General features: G+C 40.1%; 1 long non-coding RNA gene and 1 pseudogene across 1 annotated transcript in view; one reads left to right on the top strand and one right to left on the bottom strand.

Annotated features, from left to right (window-relative positions):
* The window catches only part of LOC102962196, a 55,987-nt gene that overhangs the window by 8,625 nt on the left and 23,376 nt on the right, over positions 1 to 23,986 (bottom strand). The gene's annotated exons all lie outside the window — the stretch shown is intronic.
* Positions 14,947 to 15,381, top strand: LOC102961905 (annotated as a pseudogene).

Here is a 23,986-nt window from a genome sequence, read left to right as displayed (position 1 = left end):
AATTTCTCCTACATTCTTTCAGATGAGGAGAGAAAAAGTCGACACTAAGGAGAGGTTTCATCTAGTCTAAATATAAAAAGACCATTTCAGTAAGATGATTACTAGGGAAAGAATGTAATAAAGTACTAGCAACATGTTTGAAGCTGCCTTTGGAAAATTACCCACCCCTGCCCTTTCCCCCTGTCTGCTGGGGCTCTGAGGTTCGTCTTTGAACTCCCTATGAATACAATGATGGTGCCAGGAAGGAATGAAAGGGAATGTGGATCTGGACAAATTGCCATTTGCTTCACTGTAGCATCTTGGAGATAATGACCCAAGAAAGTTAGAATCCATCATTCTGATGAGTCTGGGAAATAGAAAGCTCCCTCCAGTCGACAGTTTGTACTCTTCTCGTTAGGTATTTAAAATTGTAATACAGAATAGGTCAGTCAGAGAAAGACAAATACCATATGATTTCATTCAGATGTGGAGTTTAAGAAACAAAACAAATGAGCAAAGGGAGAGAGAGAGAGACAAACCAAGAAATAGACTCTTTTATTTTTTTTAATGTTTATTTATTCTTGAGACAGAGACAGAGTGTGAACGGGGGAGGGGCAGAGAGAGAGGGAGACACAGAATCTGAAACAGGCTCCAGGCTCTGAGCTGTCAGCACAGAGCCTAATGCAGGGCTCGAAGCCACCAACTGTGAGATCATGACCTGAGCCGAAGTCGGACACTTAACCGACTGAGCCACCCAGGCGCCCCGTCCAAGAAACAGACTCTTAACTACAGAGAACAAACTGATGGTTACCAGAGGGGAGGGGGTGGGGGGATGGGTGAAATTGGTGATGGGGATTAAGGCATGCACTTGATGAGCACCGGATGATGTATGCAATTGTCAAATCACTATATTGTACACCTGAAACAAACATAACACTGTGTGTTAAATATACCAGATTCAAAATTTTTAAAAAATTAGGTTTTACCCAAAGAATGATAAATGGAAAGTGGTAGAATGTTTTCGAATTGGAGGGAGTTAGATCTGGGTTCTTGTCCCTAATGCAATTAACCAGCTGGGACACCTAGGGAAAATCATTTCGTTTCTCTGGGTTTCAGATTTTCAGTTGTTAAGTGAAGAAGGGTCAGACTCAAAACTCCCTATGGTGCCTTTCAGGTCTTGCATTTCATGAGTTAGAGGTGTCATGAACATTACTAGAGTGAATTGTTCTCCTTTGTGGCAATCTTAAGAGCATTAACAGAAGTAACTACTCTTGCTTACTTGGGTCTCAAGAGGGAAGCACTTCAGTGACTCGAGAGGGTTGAAGAGATGGAACACTTCAAATTCCATTTTATCACACACACTCTTAAAGAAATCCTGAAACGGGGCGCCTGGGTGGCTCAGTTGGTTGAGCGACTGACTTGGGCTCAGGTTATGATCTCACGGTCTGTGAGTTCGAGCCCTGGGTCAGGCTCTGTGCTGACAGCTCAGAGTCTGGAGCCTGCTTTGGATTCTTTGTCTCCCTCTTTCTCTACCCCTCCCCAACTCATGCTCTGTCTCTCTGTGTCTCAGAAATAAATAAATATTTAAAAAAATTATATCAAGAAATCTTGAAACAGATTAGTGGATAGCTTGTGAATATGCAATTGGGTCACTTACAAAGCTACTGTCCATTTAAATATGTAGGAACTTTGGTGGGTTTTCTCCCCCCCACCTCTATTTTCTGAAACAAGTGATAGCAATTATAATTTAAGAAAGGTAGGTGTTGCCAGAGTTTAAGATTCTGTATTCTTTTTGGTGAACAAGATGATCAAAGAAGTAAACAATAGGGTCACCTGGGTGGCTCAGTCGGTTAAACATCCAACTTCGGCTCAGGTCATGATCTCACAGTTCATGACTTCAAGCCCCACATCAGGCTCTGTGCTGACAGCTCAGAGCCTGGAGCTTCAGATTCTGTGTCTCCCTCTTCTCTGCCCCTCCCTCACTCGTGCTCTATCTCTCAAAAATAAATAAACATTAAAAAATTTTTTAATATTAAAAAATTAAAAAAAAAACAGAAGTAAACAATAGAGGATGATCCCATACTTTCAAAATCTTGATCTTAAGGTACTTTTTCCAAAAGAAAAGGACACTTTCTATGCAAGATATAAAAACCATGCCATTACAAAATCTATGGCTAGAGAATTCATGACGTTTTGAACTTCTAAAGTTTAGAGTTTGCTTCTTTTTCTTCCCTGAGTGCCTCAGCAGCACATACCTGCATGTAGCATTGCCTAGTAAGTGTTTATTTATGGTGACTGTGGGGGTCATTTCTTTTTAGCTTAATTTCAAAACTAGAAAATTCGGAGACGAGACAGTGAATGATTTATTTCATTGATTATCAGTTTGGTTTCCATTGATTTTCAAACTTTCTGTATTCTTACATTTTTGGAGTACCAGCTTTAAGAAGCTGAAGTTTTATTTTTATTTTTTTAAGGTAGGCACCACACCAGGTTTGAGCTCACCACCCTGAGATCAAGAGTCGCATGCTCTCCTGAGTCAGCCAGGTGCCCCTAGATAGCTGGATTTTTAAAAATCTAGTCTGACATTTGCCTTCTCTTAATGGAAAAAATCAATACATTTTCATTTATTATGGTTATTGAAATATTCGGATTATAGCTCTTTGTGTGACCTTTTCTGCCTCCCCTCCTCATATTGTTGCCTTTCAAATTCATGCAGTTTTCCTTTCCTCTTATTTGATTTTTTTTCACGTGTACTAACTCAAAAGTAATACACTGTGTTTTTTTTTTAATATACTCTGTTTTTTATTTTTGTGGTTATTCCGACTATTTTAATGGAATAGTTGTCAGACTTTAGTTATTCAGCATTTTTACTTTAAAAAAATGCAAAGCCCTTAGAATGTTTTAATTCTGACCACCCCTCACTATTTATAAGTTACTATCACAGTGTTTGAGGCCAATTATTACCATTGACTTTTATTACATTACAACCAATGTTATCAGTTATTACAAACAGTCACTGATGTCCTGATGTCTTTGAATACCATTTCTTTTGCAACTGAGTCCTTCCTCTGAAACTCCTTCAGTGAGTTCTTTTGGTAGCAAAGTGTTTCAGTTTTTATTTGTCTGAAAATGTATTTTAATTCTCCCTAGTTCTTCAAGGGTATAGACTAATAGATTGACAGCTGTTTTATCAAAGCCTATCAAAGATATTCCATTATTTTCTGGCCTCCATCATTGCTGTTGAAAAGTCAGGTGTTGGCCTAATTGGTATTTCATTGTGAGTAATTATTATTCTATTGTGGGTAATGTGTCTTCTCTCTGCATGTCTTTTTATCTTTTGATGTTTGCAGCTGTAACTAGGTACAGACTTTTTTCCTCTCATTTTGTTTTTTAGTTTGGTTTATTTTTACCAGATCTGTGTCTTTTAACAATTCTGTGAAGTTAGAGAGAACGAGAGAGAGAGAGAGAGAGAGAGAGAGAATCCCAAGCAGGCTCCATGCTCAGCTCAGAGCCCCATGCGGGGCTGAATCCCATGGCCCTGGGATCATGACCTGAGCTGAAATCAAGAGTCACACGCTCAGCCAACTGAGCCATCCAGGTGCCTCTCTTTTGATCTTTTTATCAATTCAATTTTTGACTTCTAGAAATTTTATTTGCTTCCTTTAAAAATCTTTTCATGCATCTCTAGAGTCTCATGTTCTTTCCTCGTATTTTGAGTCTTCACTTCTATTCCTTTAAACATATTAGATATAGTTATTTTATATTCTGTGCCTGATAGTTCCAACATCAGAAGACTTTTGGGATCTTTTTTCCCTGTTGTTTCTGCCATCTCTTATTCATGGCGCCTTGCTTCCTTATATTTTGCAATATTCAACTGAGTTATTCCTTTTCCTTGGATATTTATCTATGCAAAATTTTGAGGCCTGGATTTTATTTTCTTTTGCTAGACATGTAAGGAACAATATCACCACTTTGAATAACATTTTTTGCTTAACTTTGTTTTTTTTTTGTTTTGTTTTGTTTTGTTTTTTTGTATTTTTGGATCACAGTGACAATATGAATTCAGGCTGGAGATCCCAGGGAGAGTCAGTCTGTTACTTGCTGTCAGAGAGTGCTTTGACTTGGTTTAAAGGTCTGAATATTTCTTACTTTCCTGCATCTCAGGAGTTTTAAAAGATATTTTTATCCAACATTTTATTTATTTTATTGGGAGAGTCATTTACAGCATCTAATCTGCCATATGGGATAGTCTGGATATGGAATAGTCTTATAAAATTCCAAGTTGATGCAATTTATTTTTGTCAGTAGCATTTCTTTTTTAAGACGAGGAGCCAAATGATGAAAAAGCCACACAATTTGGACCAAGTTTTGCAGAATGAATAACTGAGAATTTATCACCAGGTAAAAGAGACTGTGGCTCTAACTCTGTGACCTCCATGGCACATAGACTATGACGCTCGCCAGCTTTCAGGATTCACTATCCTTAAGGTCTATAACCATTGACTTTGAAATGTGAAATGTGAGTTTTAAAAGAGACTTGGATGAAATTCCGCATAGTAACTTAATGTTAATAAACAAGTTGTGTTGACTTCAGTGTAAGATCTACTCTGGGAGTGGTTCCTACCTGATATTGGATAGAAAGGAAGGCATAAAGTCCCACTGATGGATGTAACCAGCTGTGCTGTGCTGACCCCCAGAGAAAACATTTCTCTTTGCCTTCTTTTTTTCCCTTTTGACTTGATCAGTTACCCTGTGGTCAGAAGCAGGTATTGTTTTCTGAGAATATTTCTAGAAAATAGTTCACTTAGGAAAGTCATGTGAATAAACTACTCTTAATGCCAATAGCAAGATGGTAAACACTGTGTCCTAGAAAAAGATAGAGGACTGTATCCTGTTTCTCCCTCCATGCAACACAATGAAACCTGCTGTAGTAAGAGTTCCTTGACCAAAGGAATTAAAAGAAGGAAGCCCTATACTCAGTTGATGCTTTATGTAGCCAATGTAGATCATGATTTCTTCCAGCTTAAAAATGTTTCATGTCTTTGATTTACTGCAGGCTGCTAAAGGAAATTTCCATTATCTCTGACAAAGCAGTAGCTGAACGTGGCCTCCTCACTATAGGGAGGGTAGCTCATGGCCAGTGATGGCACCCTGCCTCCCCCAGGTCCTGATCAGGAAATCTAGAATGCTGGTCAGAGAGACCACTCGCGCTGTTCACAGTGCCGGTATAAAAATCTCACAAGCAGCAAATGGGTGAAGGGGAATGGGAGATACAGGCTTCAGGTTGTGGAATGAATAAGTCATAGGAATAAGAGGCACCGTATAAGGAGTATGGTCAATGATATTGTAATAACAATGTATTGGCTAGAGAGTAGCCACCCTTGTGGTGAGCTTAGCATGAAGTCTAAACTTGTGCAATCACTATGTAGTATACCTGAAACTAATGTCGCATTGTGCGTCAACTATGCTCAAAGACAAAATCTCAAATAGCAGCTTATTCACTGACTGAGTTCCCACTGTGGTCTGGCATTGTTGCCACGGATGCGAGAGTGAGCAAAACAATCCCATCTGTGCCATCCGTAGGGACAGTTCACCGTCGTCCTCTGGTGGGGGACAGATGAAAAAAGACAATTCCATTATTAGAGTTTAATGAGGGCCTGCATAGGAGAGGTAGAAACTGCTATCTAAAGTGTCTCTATGTCCACTTTGTTGGTTTCACATTGAGCTTTTCAGCCCGAATTGTAATACATGTCACAACAGAGCATATAAAATGGCACACTGGAAATTATCTCCCTAACATAAAAGAGACATGGATGGTGGGGGAGGGTGGGGTGGGAAAGGGAGCAAGGAATGATGTGATGATGAAAATACTATAATCACTTGACCCTGTTTGACCTTTCAGAGAAGTCTTAAATATGTTAATATCAAGGGAGGCCGCTTAATAAGTGAAACATTGGTACATTTGTCTGACATAAAGTGGGAAAAGGAAGTAAAGAAAACTTTTAGTTTGGAACTAAGGAATCAAATTTTAGTATATTTCCATGTTCACAAAAGTCTTATTTTTAAAATTAATTCCTTATGTAAAGAATATTTTTAAGGCGATGAAAATAACCCTGTATGATATCATAATGCTGAACACATGTAATGCTGAACACATGTCATTATACATTTGTCCAAACCCAGAGAATATACAACACCAACAGTGAACCCTAACGTAAATGAGGGACTTTGGGTGACTATGATGTGTCAATATTGGCTCATCAATATAACGAATGCATCGCTCTGGGGGGGGGGGGCTGTTGTGATGGGGCACACTATGCATGTGTAGGTGCCGGAAGTATATGTGAAATCTGTACCTCCCTCTCAATTTTGCTGCAAACCTAAAGCTGTTTTAAAAATAAAGTTTTGATTCAAAAAAAGAATACTTTCCATCTTGGATGTGAGCTCTGAGCACCCCCCCCCCTTTATAATACAGCCATGTAAGGAAATATACACTACAGACTAAAAAGCCCATCTATACACAGGCTCCTTAGCACTCAAGAATGTTGGGAGTTTTCTTAGGGATGATAGTTAGGTAAAGCTTAGCACTCTTGCTGGAGCATTAAGACCATTTTATCTCCTTCAGAAGCCAACCCTGAGTGCTGGCTTATGGCACCAGAGGCCCCCCTACACGCACCTTGTAATTGGGTTCTTGCTGCTTGCCAGTACCTGGACTTCCCTGTGTTCTCTCTGCCTGAGCTCTGGGCATAAAACCAGAGTTTGATAGTTAAGTATTTTGGCGACTGTCTCCCTGGTGACTGTGGTTGGAAATAATCTTTGACCTTTCCTCTATTGTTTATAGTGAAAACCTGACTCCAGGCTTACAAGCTTTCTTCTGCACTTTCCTGGAAAAGCAAGGTTGCCATATTTTCTCTTGGGCCCTGGCCATCTGGCCCACTAGCCATGCATTGTTTTCTTGGAGCAGGAGATCAGGGCAACCACCATTCTCCGGAGGGGAAGCAGGTGAAGGGAGGTGGGGGAGTGGGAAAGCCTAGTTAAGGAATATTGTGAGCACAATGCTTGCCAGGATAGCCTGGTATGATGAGAAATCTTTACTTTTTCATATCTTCTACCATATTCTTCTGCTCTGTGTGCCTTTCTCATCACTAGTCCTACCTAAAATTTTGACACTTAATTTCTTTTACTGAGAAAAAAGGTCTGTATTTAGTTAAAATCATCACATTATTGAGAGACCTAAGTTTCAAGTACATGGCCCTTTGCTTCACACTGTCAGGTCACAAAGTTAAGTTGTCTTAACAAACGGGACATAAAAGAGGGTTTTCATGAGTCCCAGGAAAATGAAATGTTATTTCTTAGGTTACAGACTGTATATGGGATGTTGTGTGCAAACTCTGGGTGCTGGTGATAGTCGATGTGAGTGGAAGTGAGTTAGGCATCAAGGAAAGGAGGGATATTACATAAAAGGACATACTCAGCCTATCTCATACATTTTGCTTAGGGCAAAATTAGCACCCATCACTTAGCATACATTTACCCAGAGGTAATTTTCCTACTTACCAGCAGGGGGGGTGTAGCGTATGGTAGTCAGGTGATTGCAGTTTTTTTTTTTTTTTTAATTTATTTATTTGTTTTGAAAGAGGCAGTGTGAGCTAGGTTAGGGGCAGAGAGAGAGAGGAGAGAGAGAATCCCAGACGGGCTCCACCCTGTCAGTGCAGAGCTTGACATGGGGCTCGGTGTCACGAACTGTGAAATCATGACCCGAGCCAAAATCAAGAGTTGGATGCTTAGCTGACTGAGCCGCTTAGGAACCCCAGGTGATTGCATTTTGAAGTCTCCTTGTGAAGTAGGAAAACCAACTGGCTGTTCAGCATTAATTTGGGGACCTTGGTTTTGCATGTAACCTTTGAACAAGATGAAACTTCATGCGGATTTTTATTGGTAGTTTAAATAGCTTGTTAGACTTTCATTTGTTTTTAAAGTAAACTCTACCCCCAAAATGGGGCTTGAACCCACGATCCCAAGATCAAGAGTTGCAAGCTCTACTGACTGAGCCAGCTAGGCACCTCAAGATTTTTATGGTTGTTGTTGATTCCATGACAGGTTCAATTTTCACTAAGTTAAAAAGGTATTCATTCCCGATTCCTTTTTTTTTTTTTTTTTTTTTTTTTTTTTTCTGTTTGGTTTCTAGTTGGCTGGTTTCAGTTTTTAAACTTACCTTCAGGCACATTTGTCCAGTCATGTGAAGTTCCAGGTAAGCATGGCTTCTTCCACAGGAATCAAATCTGGCCCTTTTCTGTATCCCTACATCCAAATCCTACTGGTTCTACTTTCAAAATATAATATATTCTTGAATCAAGTATGTCAACATTACCATCTTAGTCCAAAACGCCATACGTATTTCCTAGACCATTGAACTAACCTTGAAACAGGTTTCTTGTCCTTTGCTTCCCACCCACCCAGCTGTCAGGTTGAGCTACTGAGTCTCCAAAGGTTCAAATGATAATTTTTTTTTCAAAGCACTCATCTTGGTGGTCACCTCCCTTCCCCCAATTACTTTTTGCCTTATCTGGATGGTCATCCTTGGGTCATCCCCTGACAAGTAATGCATGGAAACTAGAGATTGCATTATGTAAGAACAAATTGCTGCTGTGGAGTGTAGAGTTACGAAAAGAATATTCTAGTTCATGTTTTTTTGCAAAGGATTTTTGCAAAGGATTTCACCAATAAGGGACTCTCCCCTTAAAAACTTATGCTTCAAAATAGACAAATTCCAGGACAAAAGTTTAAGGTGATCAAAGACTCCCAAGGGTATAAGCAGAAGGTCACATAACTTATGAGGAAGAAGGTCCAGGAATTATCAGGCAAAGATAGACTTGGGGCTATATAAACTAATACGATGACTTCAATAAATATGGTAGCATTAAATACAGGGTCAGGTTGAAAGGAACATTTGTCTTAAAGGAATTTCTTTGCTTCCTCTAGATTTCTTTTTGCAGGCTTCAAGTGCTGTTCCCTTCTCCACCCGATCTCAAGTATGACTGTACGCATTACATCTATAACTGTAGCAAAATGAATGCCAGTCTGCAAAGTCCACTGTGTCAGAAATCTACATTTATTTTTTTTTATAATCTAATTTCTGTTTTAAGCCCTCATTCCTCCAATGCAGCAGAAGTTAATCTCTGCTAAATTGGGCTAAACTGAGGATTTCCTACCACCCTTCCTAGAGTTGCCTCTAATTTCTGGAGGATGTTCCAAGTGATAAGAGGTGGGGCATGGGGGATGTCGGTCAGGTTTGAAGCTGGCCTCTGGCCATCATCTGTCCATGCTGGCTGGCATCCACTGTGATGGCCAACAAGGGGAACATAATACCTCCACCCCCTGCGGCTCCCACAGGGACTACACCCTCTTAGCTATCTGTTGGCCACACCTGATGGTCGTTTCTCTTTTAGGCCATTCTTGCTCTTTCCCTTTGATCTGAGAACACACAAACCCATCTGGAGCTTCAGTAATTCCCCCCACTTGAGTGGGTGGGGGAGAAGGGGAGGGGACAGCCCCTGTTCAGAGGCTACATTAGCACTATGCTCTGACTTCTTTCTAGCATGTCTCCTTTCCCCACACCTGGGAAAGCTTTGTGTAATCTTGGGTGAGAACTCATTCTCTAAATTACCAAGTAAACTTCTATATCTTATTTATGCCCTGCATATTTTCCCATTCTCCTTCAGGCCTGAAGTTTGAAGACTTAAAAGCCAAAAGAAATTCATTTTTCCTCTGCTGTTAACCTCTTCTGCCCGGGGGTAACAGAACTCAGAATAATCTATCTGCTGTTTGAAAGAGGGTAAGAATGAAGAAGTGGAGAAAATATTAGGGGAAAACATTGACTAATACCTTAGTATTAGTGGTATCCTACCTCCTACTGATCAATTCCCTAAACAGAGGTAGCTGGAATAGCCTCTGAAACAAAGACTAAATGTTTGGATGTATGCTAACTGATACATATAAGCTCTAATAAAATACATAGGAGCTCGTAAGAAAAAATATTACTTGTAACAAATGGAAATTATTGAGGATATATTAGATTACATGGGGTCCATCTGCTATGATCTGACCTTGGAACCTTAGGTTAATTGCTTTACCTTTTTAAAAAAATTTTTTAAACGTTTATTTATTTTTGAGAAACACACAGAGAGAGAGAGAGAGAGAGAGAGAGAGAGAGGGAATGAGTAAGGGAGGGGCAGAGAGAGAGGGAGACACAGAATCTGAAGCAGGCTCCAGGCTCTGTCAGCACAGAGCCTGATATGGCGCTCAAACTCATGAACCGTGAAATCATGACCTGAACCGAAGTCAGAGGCTTAACCGACTGAGCCACCCAGGTGCCCCGATTGCTTCAACTTCTAAGCATGGCTTTTCTCATTTGTAAAGTGGGAATAATAACTCTACTTCACAAGTTTTTAGTAAGATTTAAATTACATTAAATAACCAAGATGATGCATGATAGTCACTCAGTAAATGCTTGTTCTTTCATTCATCCATCCATTCATGTGTTCATCCTTTCTTTCATCAGGTATACATGCCTTACTCCTGTAATAGTAAGGCTATAGACACTGTTAAAAAACTTTTTGCAATATGAACAAACACCTGTTGGGTAAAGGGTATGACTCTGACCTGGCCATTTGTCTCGACCGTAATAGACATATGCCCTAAGTAAGATCCGTGAAGGTAAGCCATAAATTCACTATTCCCACGGATCTGATGAACAATACTCATGACTAGGATCTTCTATTGCCCCTAATGGTTTCTAGTAAATGAGCTTTGTGCAGAAATAGTACCTTTCATGACCAACAGCCTTTAACTGTGCACAATGTAGACAACAGCATCCCCCTCACCTCTTCTCTAAGTGAGTGTTACCAATGACATTTTCCTGGCTTCACGTAAAGAGTTGAATGGGATAAAATCGTACGCACAGAGCAGAATTCATAACTATTCTTTTTGTTTTAATTGACGTATAGTTTTCATACAATAAAATGAACAGATCTTAAGTTTTCAATTCAGTGAGTTTGGCAATTCCATACACCCATTCAGCGACCACCCAAAACAAGAAGTTAACATTTTCATCACCCCGAAAATGACCCTCATGCTCCTTTCTAGTCAATCCCCATTATGGGAGAATTTTTTATTGTAAAATCTCCCAAATGTTCTTAGGGATGTCTTCTACTTAACATTTGTACTCTCACAACTCTCTTCCATTGGAAGTAAACTAATGAGAGGCTTGCATGCATCCTATCAATATTCAGAACTATTCTATGTGGTGGAAACTATTACTTCTTCTATTTTACACATGAGAAAACTGAAGCTTAATGAGATAGAATAATTTACCCAAAGGCCAAACAGCTCTTACTTCCTCAAGGTCTCCACATCTCTTACTCTCAGAGCTGGGACTTGAACTCAGATTGGGCTGATTCTAGAACCCGACTTGTAAGTCACTATGCTAAAGAGCAGATCCGTCCTGAGGTGTAGCTAACAATTGCAACTTTCCTGGGTCGGGATTCTGTGCATCTGTTATTTTGACAAAAGGAGAAAAAGTAAGTTGGTTGATTTAATACTTTCCATTTCTTTCATGAGATCCTTATAAGCTCTGTTACTCTTTCATTAACTTGTGCCTGCAAGATTTGTACCAGTTGACTGTTAAGAACCATGATAGAGATCATCATGATGATGACGGTTATGAAGGAAAACATTTTTGAACACTGACTATGTGGCAGGTGCTATGTAAAACACTGCCTCTAAATTTCTTGATTTAGTTCTCCTAATGACTTTCAGGGTAGGATCTGTTATTAGCAGTTCTACAAACTAAAAATTTGCAGCTTAGAGAGCCTGAGTGACTTTGCCCAGTCCTGCACAATGAGAAAGGGGTAGAGCTCACTCTGAATCTTGTCAGGCTGGCCTGAATGCCTGTATCTCATCCACCGCTGAAAACAGCCTGTTAATCCTCTACGTATGTCCTCAGTCTTGTTAATAAAGAATGGTCTCGGTTCCTGCCTGAACTGGATTTCACCAGTATAAATATGTGAATGTGAACTCTGCCAGCTGGCTCACTTTTAGATAAGATCCTGTTAGTCCCAAACACTTAGCTCCACCTGTCTTCAGAAACTTGGAAAACAGCTGGCCCTTGGCCAAATTGTGAGGTAGATGAAATTTGTCTTAGGCATTTGATCCTCCTCTGCACTCTGCCCATCCCCTCTGAGTATCCTGTCAAACAAAGACTCTTCTTTCAATTCCTGGAGCCCAAGTCTTGCCAGAATTACTGAGTCCTTCAGCCTCTGTCTGTTAATGTGTTCAGACCCTCTGATACGCCTCTGACTCCTCCCCTGCCCCAGCCTGGTGATTTTCCCGTCTGTAGCTGAACAAATTTTATTCAAGCTTTCCCACCCAAGCCTGTGCTAATGTCCTCCTGGAGGGTTGGTGAAGGACCTCCAGATGCCTGAGGCTTTCTAGAGCTAGGACCCCTATTTATTTTGGCAACCTCGGTGGTGTGGCCCCCAGGACTGGTTGGAAAGGAAGACAAGGCAGACTTAGTGGTAACAACAGCCAATCATACAGCATTGAATCTGAATACTTAATATGTTGTAATTTATTTAATCCTTACAAGAGTCCTATGAGGTCTTAGTCAAGGCTCCAGCAAGAAAGAGGAGGCACACACAGATGGAATTCTGAAGAGAATTGAAAGCAGAAACTATTTGCAGATGTGTAGGCAGATTTAAGGGAATCAGTCAGGGATACTGAAGCACCCAGCAAACTAGCTGCCTTCAGAAGCTGTTCCCACTCACAGGCTGAAAAGGGGAGCAAGGAAATGGTGTAACTGGGGCCTGATGAGGAGCTATTCTAGGAAGAGCTATTTTGAGAAACCGTCTGCAGTCATGGAGAGATGTGGCCAGAGCCTTGGTGGTGTGACCAAGGTGGTGTGGCCTTGGTGGCCATCTCTTGGGGTGAGATGGCAGGTGAAGTGAATAGTTTGGGGTCGATGAGGTATTGAGGGAACAAACACTCTAATGTTCCCTTCCATCTTCCAATTTCCCTGTGGCTGAAACAACTAGAAGCCTGACATCAAGGGAATCTCAGTGATATAGGATTGAAGTATCAGTCACCGTGGGGTTCAGTATGGGGCAAAAGGACAGAGAATAACCAGTCCATGAAGAAGCTGTGGCACAGAGAGATTAAGCAACCTGTCTTAAGTCACACAATTAGGAAGTGGCAGAACCAGGATCTGAACTGAGGTTGTCACATCTGGTCTGGTGTGGAGGGGTTCTCCCACACTTACATAGTGTCTTACAGTTTTCCCAAATGCCTCCGGGAAAGAAAGATTTTAGAAGGCTCATGCAGAAGGTATTTTGGAGCAGGTACCCCAATCATATTATTCCTACTGAATTGGGATCAATTCTAGAATCAGGCATTTGGTACTCAATAATGGATGGCACTGTTGGAATGAATCTGGGCCAACATGGAAATTCACATGGGTCTTATGTCACTGGCCACAGAGAGGAGCCCCTATTACAGAGAAAAAGTTCCATTCATCTGTTCAAAATGTCCCTGTACACAACAGACCTCTGGAAGTAATGACTTCATGACAGATACAGGTAACACTAGTAGGCCTTGACCAGTTCAGTGGGTTAATGACAACTAACATGGTCAAGTTTATGAAACAGAAAGATCATGAAATAGTAAGTTTGTCAGCAAACCGCTGATAAGATGGGGAGAATCATTCTGCCTCAACATAGGAGAAACTGAGACTTGTGGTTTCTGTGTGAGAGAAGCCAGTACTCAATTTGAACTTCTGAAAAAAAAAGAAAGAAAGAAAGAAAGAAAGAAAAAGCCACCCACCTGGGTTGATCCCAATCAAGGCAGACCAACTGACAGAAAATACAATCATTGTGTGGAGACATTTCCTGTGAAATGAGAAGACGAGGTACGGAAAAGCACTCTTTTGTGAAAAAGAAAAGTCAAAGAAATGAAATGATTAGAACACATCTTTTCATATTAAAGAAGGAAAGCTCTAATGATAGCCTTTTATAGTTTATTATCTTATTTCTAATTAAGTTTTTGTTTTCTCTTTTGTAAAATTAGGCAGTGAGCTGACACTTTTTATATAAACCAGACAATGGCTTCTGTGAAGGAAAAGGGTGAGGCTGGAAAGAGAATAGAGGCCCAAGATGATGCACCAGAGAGTAAGAAAAATACCATACCAATATTTCTTATGTAATTTAGCAACAAAAATGTGTAGCATGTAATAGGATACTGAGGCTTCGCATTATTGCTGTAATTTGAGAAGCAAAGTGGTCTTACCAACCTAGCAGTCCTATGATAGAACCCTGTGAAAAATAAATGAAGTTCACTCAGCTTTTGATCAACTGAATATTATATGCCTAGAGAATGCTCTTTTCTACTAGACATTTTTCTCTCCTACCCTTTGTTCAAAGAATGTTCTCTTAAAATTCTTTCCTATTAAATTATTTCAAATGTGGACATTGGCTTTAGGGAAGAAATTTTCATTATATGTCAAAAGGGTATAATTTAATTGGCTTAACAGTCTTTCTAGAAGTTAGCAATTTCCAGGAGTTGGTTATTAACAATGTTTATTATACAGTAGGGTTTCAGATTACAGTTGGTTTGTTACAAGCCGTAAATACTGGAGGCATACTATATATAAATAGACATGCATGCATGAGGAATGCACTCCCTATCTTCCTTTCCTCTGGACTCCAGATTTGTTGGGATTCTGTGGGACTGACCATGTGGGGGTAGAGACCATAAAAATTTGTCAGAAGGGCTCCATTTGAGCAATGATATCAGGAAAGGAGAGTCAAAAAGGTATATAGTCTAATGTACATGCATCTAATCCTCCCAAGGGCTGGGAGTTTATACTTGCATTTAAAAGTAAAGAAAGTAAAAATTAAGGAAGTGCTGGAGGCCTAAATGAAGTTCAATCCCTTTGTGGCTTCTGACCAGAGCAAGAACTATAAAAGGCATTTCGACATACCTTCCCACATGCACAGGAAGATTATGCCTTCCCTTGTCTCCAAAGAGCTGAGACAGAAGTACAACATTTGATCCATGCCCATCTGAAAGGATGATAAAGTACAGGTTGAGTGAGGACACTACAAAGGTCAGCAAATTGGCAAAGTAGTCCAGGCTTACAGGAGGAAATACGTCATCTACCCTGAACAAGTACAGTGAGAGAAGGCGAATGTCACAGCTGTCCATGTGGACATTCACCCTGGCAAGGTAGTTATCACTAGACCAAAACTGGACAAAGATGCCAAAAAGATCCTTGAACGTGAAGCCAAATCTCACCAAGTAGGAAAGGGAAAGGGCAACTATGAGGAAACAATTGAGAAGATGCGGGAATAAAGTAATGTGATATATGACTTTAAATAAAAACTGTTAAAATGAAAAAAAAATTAAGAATGTGATAAGAATACCACCATCCAATTTGTAAAATAAAAGATTAAATTGAATAATGTCCTTAAGGATCCTAGAACTGGTTTACCTTTAAAATACTGTTTAAGCCAAGGGCATTTTTTCATAATTAATACATACAGGAAGTGGCCATGAGTATGGTCTGTAACCATTCAGAAATAAAGTATGATCAACATCGTTTTCCTATCAGATTTATATATAGTGGTTTGGTTAATGGGATAGAGAAGAAAAAAAAAGGAGATTAAAAGTAAGCTTTGTCTCTCCTCTTTCATACTTTGGGAGGGAGGGAAAAAATAGTTTGCTGAGCTTTCACAATACATCATCTACCTGTTAACTGTCCTCGAGTTAGGGTGGAAGGGCAGTTATCCTTCATGGGGGAGGGGTGGATAATTGTTAACCTACAGACTGTAATTTTACAATAGCATTCCCCTATAGGACTTCTTTGCTTGCTAGTAAAACTGGGCTTCCACAAGGCACACCCACTCTTTTCATTCACCCAGTATCCTTTGCTAGAATCTGGGACCCATCATTGGGAACCACATGTCCCCTGGCACCAACCCATCCTCAACAGATAGCTGCCTTCCCACCCTGCATTCCACACTCCTTCCTGTGCTCTCTGTGCTCCGCTTGCCTGAGTCCTCTTTGACCTAGATAACCGGACTCTTCAGAGAAGATGACACCCAGCATGAGGGATGAATGTTGCCAAATGTAGGCAATTTTAAAGTATGTTAGTGTTAGATTAAAGACACTAATACTAGAAAATCAACATTTGCACTTCTCAATTCAGTATTAACTTCTCATTTATCTCTGCATATCATGATTTCAATGAATGTAACTTCAGCCAAGTCAGGATGATGAGCAAATGACATATTTAACAGAGAATAAAATGTTATAAGCAGCTTCAGGACTGTCTTGATATGGAATCCCATCCGTCAAATGAAAATATTGTAATTACATTTGAAAGTCATTGTATTTTGCTCTATCTAGTCATCTCATTTTTATTTATTTTTATTTTAGAGAGAGGAAGAGAGAGTGGGAGAGAGAGAGAGAGAGAGAATGAATCTCAAGCAAGCTCCACGCCCCGTTTTATTCCATGACCCTGGGATCATGACCTGATCTGAAATCAAGAGTTGGATGCTTAACTGACTGAGCCACCCAGGCACCCCTTATCTAGTCATCTCCTTATTACTCTCTGCTTTCCCTCTCACCTCCACAAACCCTTCAAAAATAATGGTTACTTTTATTGAGTCTTTTATTTGCCAGAAGCTATGTACTCACTTTGTACATGTACTGACTTGTGTAATCCTCACAACGAACCTAGGAGATGATAACTCTTTTCCTCCCATTTTGTAGGTGACAAAAATGAGTCAGGGAGGTCCACTTTTCTAAGGGCACACGACTGGTAAGAAGAGAAGAGGGCTTAGGTCTCAGAGGATCGGGTTCTACAGCCCAGGCCCTCAATCATTCGCCTGAAGTATCTCTCTGCAGAGTGTGCACTAGGTTGTGCTGCAAGAATGGTTTGGCTTGTTCTCATCTTTGCTCCCATGCATGCTGACTTATAGATAGGGCTGTTGGCCTAAGGGTTCATACCTGTGTCTTCTTCTCTTTCCTGCTTTGTGTCCCGATTCCTGTCTATAGCCCTTGTCTTCTCCCTGTGGGCACACCATCTGATTCCACGGTATTCTGAGCTCTATATGAGAGGAAGCCCGGCTAGCTGGTGAGTGCACCACTCACCGTCCCCACCTGTCCAGATATTTGAATCTGTAGGAAATCTCATGTCAGCCAGAGGTACAGGAAAAAAGAAAGACTGGGTCTTCTGGATCCAAGTATTCTCTGTAGATATTGGAAAAGGGGCTAGCTCTCTAAGTTACAAGGCCCCTTTGGATTGTCTATGATGTGTGGCTTTCAAAATTCTTGACCACAGCTTACCATAAGGGATATATTTCTATTGCAAATCACAACATGTAAATTTACATACAGAAAACTGAAATATAATGTCGTAAAAACACTTTACTATATGGGATGTGCTTTGAAAGTTTCTATTCTATTTATTTTTTTAAATGATGCCGGTCCAGATCCAGCAAACTGATTTATAACCCATTAAAAAGTTATCACTGGCAGCTTGAAACATAGCACAATAAAGAAGTATCTTTAACTCAACGTACATGGAGTATTCACTAATAATAGATTTAGGCTAAAAATGATTAATTCCCTGATTATCCACAATAAATTTTGCAAGTTATTTGTGTTCTCCTCTGTTTCCTATCCTTGCTGGAGATTAAAATGCCAGGAAGGGGAGCATCATGGGAGAAACATGTGAAGTTAGACCTATGGGCACTGAGAAGGTGTTTGTACACAAAAAAGATAATGGCCTTTCCTGAATGCCAGCTAAGATTACCTCTACACAGTTACCATCCTTTAAAATACTAATATTTGGTCAGTTGCATGTTGGGAACAATTGAAAAAATTTTAATGTGGTCTAGGTCTTAGGGAATTATTGTTAATTGTATTAGGCTGTGCTAATGGTATTGTGTTCATGTAGAAAGATATCCTTTCTAAATGTTTATAGTAACAGATTTATATATGTCATGATGTCTACCATTTATCTTTTTAAAAAATATATTAATTTATTTATTTATTTTTGAGAGAGAGCGAGTGTGAGTGGGGGAGGGGCAGAGGGCGAGAAAGAATCACAAGCGGGCTCCATGCCAGCACAGAACCCCAAGCAGACCTGGATCCCACGACCCTGGGATCATGACCTGAGCCAAAATCAAGAGTAGGATGCTCAACCAACTGAGTTACCCAGCCACCCCAGAGTTTTTAAAAATCGGTACATTCACTGCCATTTTTGGGTTACTTCAAATTCTGGCTTTCTTCCCCAACCTGCCTGTTCCTACTTACTTTTCAGAATCCTCGGGTAGCTGTTCCATGCCTGCTTTTCAGGTTTTATAGCTGCACACAGTGGGAGACACGGGTTGCATGCTAGCTCCATCTATCCCAGAACCAGAACCATGATGCTAGGTTTTTTTTGACATCTAAGTCTTGGTAGGTCCGTGGGGGTTTCTCTCTGCCTCTTCTTTCTTCTCCATTCTCGGCAACTGGAGTTTTAATTGCAGAGGGGACTGGAGAAGTGGGCGTGACAAAGGTAGCATCTGCTGCAGCTGCCACTGGCTGAGGTATATTGCTGCTTCTCTCCCTGCCCATCCCCAGGCTTTTTTTTGGTGTTCAAGTTTATGTGAAGATAAATGATAGGGGTGCCTGGGTGGCCCAGTTGGTGGAGTATCATACTTGGTTTTGGCTCAGGTCGTGATCTCATGGTTCATGAGTTCGAGCCCCCCCATCTGGCTCTGTGCTGACAGTGTGGAGCCTGCTTGGGAGTCTCTCTCTCTCCCTCTCTTTTTCTCTCCCCTTCACCACCACTTGCACTCACTCTCTCTCTAAAATAAAATTTAAAAAAAACAAAACAAACAAACAAACAAACAAAAACAACAACTCTGCACTGCCCAGCATGATTCAAGTCTATTTGAAACTGGGATGTGGACATCGTTGTGGACAGAGTGAGAGCTCCAGAAGTCTCTAGTTCAGGCACAAGGAGCAAGAGAGAGGATAGGCAAAGAGTTTCTAGCTGCAAAACCAAAAGCACCACCTTTAAAAGAAAAGCTTTGCCAATTGTATTTTATCAAATGTAAAAGGTTTGCTTTGTGAAAGACATTTTTAAGAGAATGAAAAGACAAGGTACAGACGGGAAAATTTTGTAAATCACGTATTTGAAAAATACTTGTATCTAGAACATTAGAAAGAACTTTGAAAATTAATCATAAGGAAATAAACGGTCCCTTTCCAAAAAAATTGGACAAAAGACTTGAACAGATAGTTCATCTAATATGTATATGGGTATCGTTTTTAAAAGATAAGCAATGTGCAGATATTTTGTTATCTTTCTTAATATTAGGAAAGAATTTTTAAGTATTTACACTCATCAAACCGGGGCCTATAAATGCATTGTTGTCCAGGCAAAATTCTTGATTACATTAGAAAAACTAGTGACTTATGAGCACCTAGAAAAGAAAGCTGGGGTCACCAGAAACCAGCACAGATACACAAAGAAAAGGTTCATGGGACTTCATCTTTGATAGAATTACTATCAGAAGGGTATGAATCAGTTCAAGGTTTCTGAAAGTCTCATGAATTGGATATAATTGAAAAATGTAGGTCGAGTGAAATATAACAAAGTCATTGATAAACGATTATTTCTAAAATCTGGAGGGAGGTACATCTCTCTTGTCTTTTTCCTTTGTCCTCCCCTAATAGAAATTTTGATTGGTGATTTGATTAATGATAGAGAAAGAAATGATTATAAAACCATCAGTACATTCCATTATGATAGAAGGATTATGGGCACTTGGGTATCACGGTCAGGTTTTGATACATTTTTTTAAATGTTTATTTATTTTTGAGAGAGAGAGAGAGAGAGAGAGAGAGAGAGAGAGAGAGAGAGAGAGAATGAGCGGGGGATGGGCAGAGAGAGATGGAGATACAGAATCCGAAGCAGGCTCCAGGCTCTGAGCTGTCAGCACAGAGCCTGACATGGGGCTCGAGCTTGGGAATGGTGAGATCGTAACCTGAGCCGAAGTCGGACGCTTAAATGACTGAGCCACCCAGGTGCTCCTTAATACATTTTTGACAGCTGAAAGGAAGAGATGAAGCAAGCAAAATAAAATTGATGTAAACAATTGCTAAGGTTTTGTTTTTATATCCATAAAATCAATCATATAAATGTAACATGGAGTTTTGCTATAGTATTTATGAACAAGACCTACATTAACTTAAGCTAAATATGAGTGTATTAGTTTCTATAATATTGTCACAAATTGAGTGGCTTAAAAGAATGCAAATTATTCTCTTATAGTTACGGAGGTCCACAGTCTAAAATGATTCAGCAGGGCCACATTTCTTTTGGGGGCTCTAGGAGAGAATTTGTTCCCTTGACTATTTTAGCTCTTCAGAGGCTGTCCACACTACTTGGTCTGTGGCCCCGTGTCACTCTGACCACTGCTTCTCTTGTCATATCTCCTTCTCTTACTCTGGCCCTCCTGCCTCCTTCTTGTAAGAACCCTTGATATTACATTGAACCATCCAGATAATCCAGAATAATTTCCCCTTTTCAAGATCCTTAACTAATGGCACCTGCAAAGTTCTTTGGCCATGTAACGTAACGTATTCACAGACTCCAGGGGTAGGATATGGATATCTTTAAAGAACCATTATTCAGCATGCTGCAATGAGTCAATAGTGTGACAATATCACCAAAAGTTTTGGATCATTAGATGCATTAACATTTTGAATAGAATATCATTCTGATAATATGTAATAAACATATTAGTTATATAGCAAGCAATAAACGTAATACTTCAAAGGAAAAATTATAGGTTCACTCTACTCTTCCTTATCAGACAAGATCCTTGGATAATTGTATCCAGCTCTGAACAGCACACTTGAAAATATAATCAAACAGGGGCACAATCAAAGAGATATTCTGAAAGAACATAAGAAGGAGGAAATAGAAATAAGAACAAGAATTATCTACTAGAGAAAAGAAGTCAGGACAGTGTATGATCTCTGTCTTCTCTCTTTGAGGGGATAACATACAGAATAAACATCAGAGTTGTGAAAACCTTTAAAAGGGCAAACTCAGGGGTACCTGGGTGGCTCAGTTGGTTAAGCATCCAACTTTGGCTCATGTCATGATCTCGCAGTTCCGGAGTTCGAGCCCTGCATCCGGCTCTGTGCTGACAGCTTGGAGCCTGCTTCAGGTTTTGTGTCTTCCTCTCTTTCTGCCCCTCTCCTGCTTGCATTCTCTCTCTCTCTCTCTCTTTCTCTCTCTCTCTCTCTCAGAAATAAATAAAATCAAAAAAATTAAAAATAAATAAAAGGGCAAACTCAGAGGCACATCAGGGAAATGAGTTAAGTTCAATAGAAGGAAGAGCTGTCCAGCATGCAATGGGTGCCCTACAGAGCTACTGAGTTCTTTCACTGGAGACTTCCATGCATAAAATCCTGATGATTTATATAAAAGCAATGCAAACATATGGAGAGTCCTGAGCCAGAAGAATTGCAATGCCCCTCCCACATATCAAGTTCCTGTGATTCCAATGACTAAACGTCTGTCCCTTCTTGAGGAAAGAAAAGAGAAATAGCAGGAGCAGGAGAACCAGTGAGCAGATAAGGGCTTTGTAAGGGTCTGAATGGCCTGTTTTCATGACTGACAGATTTATGATGGAATAATTTCCTCTGTTTGTCCTGTAATGAGTGTTTGTACCTTGGGTTGGCGGCAAACGCCTTGCCCTGTGAACATTTCCAGCTGGATTTCAAAGAAAGGAAATGGTTTTGCTTAAGTGACAGTTAACAGAATTCCTGTTGATTAATTTTTTTCCTTATTGTTTTCAGTGCAGCAAATAGGTAGCTATTTGTTTCAAAGTAATAAACCTAAAGTCTTATAATTTTAAAAGTTTACATTCAGTTTATTTACACAGCATATGATTTCCTTGATGCCTGAACCCTACATAGATTTTTAAAAAATGTTTATTTATTTATTTTTTGGGGGGGAGGGGGAGGGGCAGGGGCAGAGAGAGAGAGTGAGAGAGAGAATCCCAAGCAGGCTCCGTGCTGTCAGCACAGAGTCTATGGTGGGGCTGGATCCCACAAACAGCAACGTCGTGACCTGAGCCAAAATGAAGAGTTGGACACTTAGCGACTGAGCCACCCAGGCGTTCGTTCCTACATAGATTTTTACATTCTGAACAGAGAAAAATGAAATATGAACCCAGCTGCATCCTAGCAACCCTCTCATAGCAAGCGTTACATCCTGTCAATCTTTTCATTTTCCATTCTGCAAATAAGAATTTTCTTGGTAAGCTCCTCTCTCGCCCTCTCACTCTCTTGGTTTCACACATTTCCCTCTTTTAGCTTCTCCCTTTCTTCTGCTTCTCCCTCTTCCTCACCCCAGTTTGCTAAGAAAAAAGGAATCAGATGGTGTTCCCTCATCTTCCTGTGAGCAAACCAATGACACTCCTATTTCTGTGCCCAACACCTTCCTCTTTCCTTCCGTGTCAATGAAAGTGTCCTTCCTCCTCCCCCTGCTCCTTCTCCTCCACATCCTGATTATTTTATTTGAAAAGGACTTTTCAGTAAAGATAAAAGGAGAGCTAAATTCTGTGTTTATGAAGAATTAGGGCTCTCTGAATCTATGGTCTACTTCCTATCTTTCTAACTAACTACAGCTTTAAATCCCCATAATCACACTGACCCACCACGAATCCATGGTAACCTGCCTTATACGAACAGGTTACCATACGGTATTTGACAGGTAATATATGAACAGGCCATATACGAACAATAAATGTGAGCTAGGCTTATTTTCGCTCCCATAAAAAGAGAAAAATAAAACGATTTCAGAATTCTTACTGTGCCATCTAAAAATTGGTTGCATTCAGCTTGAGACAATCAGTGCACGAGCATTTATTGCCCTTTTACCTCATGTACAATAAACAGTTTCATGGTTTTTTTTAACAAAATTAAAAAATTTTTTTTCTACTGTTTATTTATTTATGAGAGAGAGAGAGGGAGAGCAGGGGAGGGGCAGAGAGAGAGAGAGAGGGAGACACAGAATCGAAGCAGGCTCCAGGCTCCACGCTGTCAGCTTAGAGCCTGACATCAGGCTCAAACTCACAGATGGCAAGATCATGACCTGAGCCCAAGGTGGATGCTTAACCCACTGAGTCACCCAGGCACCCCTAAACAGTTTCATGTTTAAAGGCAGATGTCTTGGAACTTGGGTACAGTGATCACAAGCGCTCAATTGTGCCTTCATGACAGTCATGAGCTTATCCATTTCCTGAGTCTCCTCAGAGTTCTTTTCATTTTTTTAATCAGATATTTACATATTTGTATGTGAAACTTTTCTCCTGAGATGAAGTTCTGCATTTATTACTGGCTGGATAAGCAATTAGTGGGCATTACATGAAAAATATAACTGTGTTATGTTCTTTAAGAGATTGTTAGGAAATAACTGGCCTTAGAGAGTTAGTATCATTCTACTACCCTTCTGACATACCTTCCCACAGGACAATTTGGCTTATTTTTCTGAGAGTTTGTCACGACCTTGAACATTAGGAGATAATGTCTCTTATAACAATTTTTTCTCTTCCTCCCCACCTCCCTCCAATCCATCAAGTCCTTTGACTCCACCTTTAATCTAATTTTAAATGATTCCACTGTTCTTCATGTCTACCACAACTAGAGGTCACACCAATATTACTTTTTCCCTGGACCTTACTTTTTACCTTAGCCTTCTCACTAGTGTTCCTATATCATTTCTTGATCCCCTTGAATCCTTTTTTCATACAGCAGCCTGAGCAATCTTGTGTCAAATGCTGCTGGCCAGTCGACTGAAAGTTGTCTATTAGACAAACAAGTCTGGATGTGTAGGCAGATGGATGTAGACTTTGGAATCCATCTTGGAGTGGAAAACTTGTGA

Source organism: Panthera tigris, chromosome B4, assembly GCF_018350195.1.
Source record: "Panthera tigris isolate Pti1 chromosome B4, P.tigris_Pti1_mat1.1, whole genome shotgun sequence".
Classification (NCBI taxonomy): Eukaryota; Metazoa; Chordata; class Mammalia; order Carnivora; family Felidae; genus Panthera; species Panthera tigris.
This window is presented reverse-complemented; position numbering and strand designations above follow the sequence as displayed.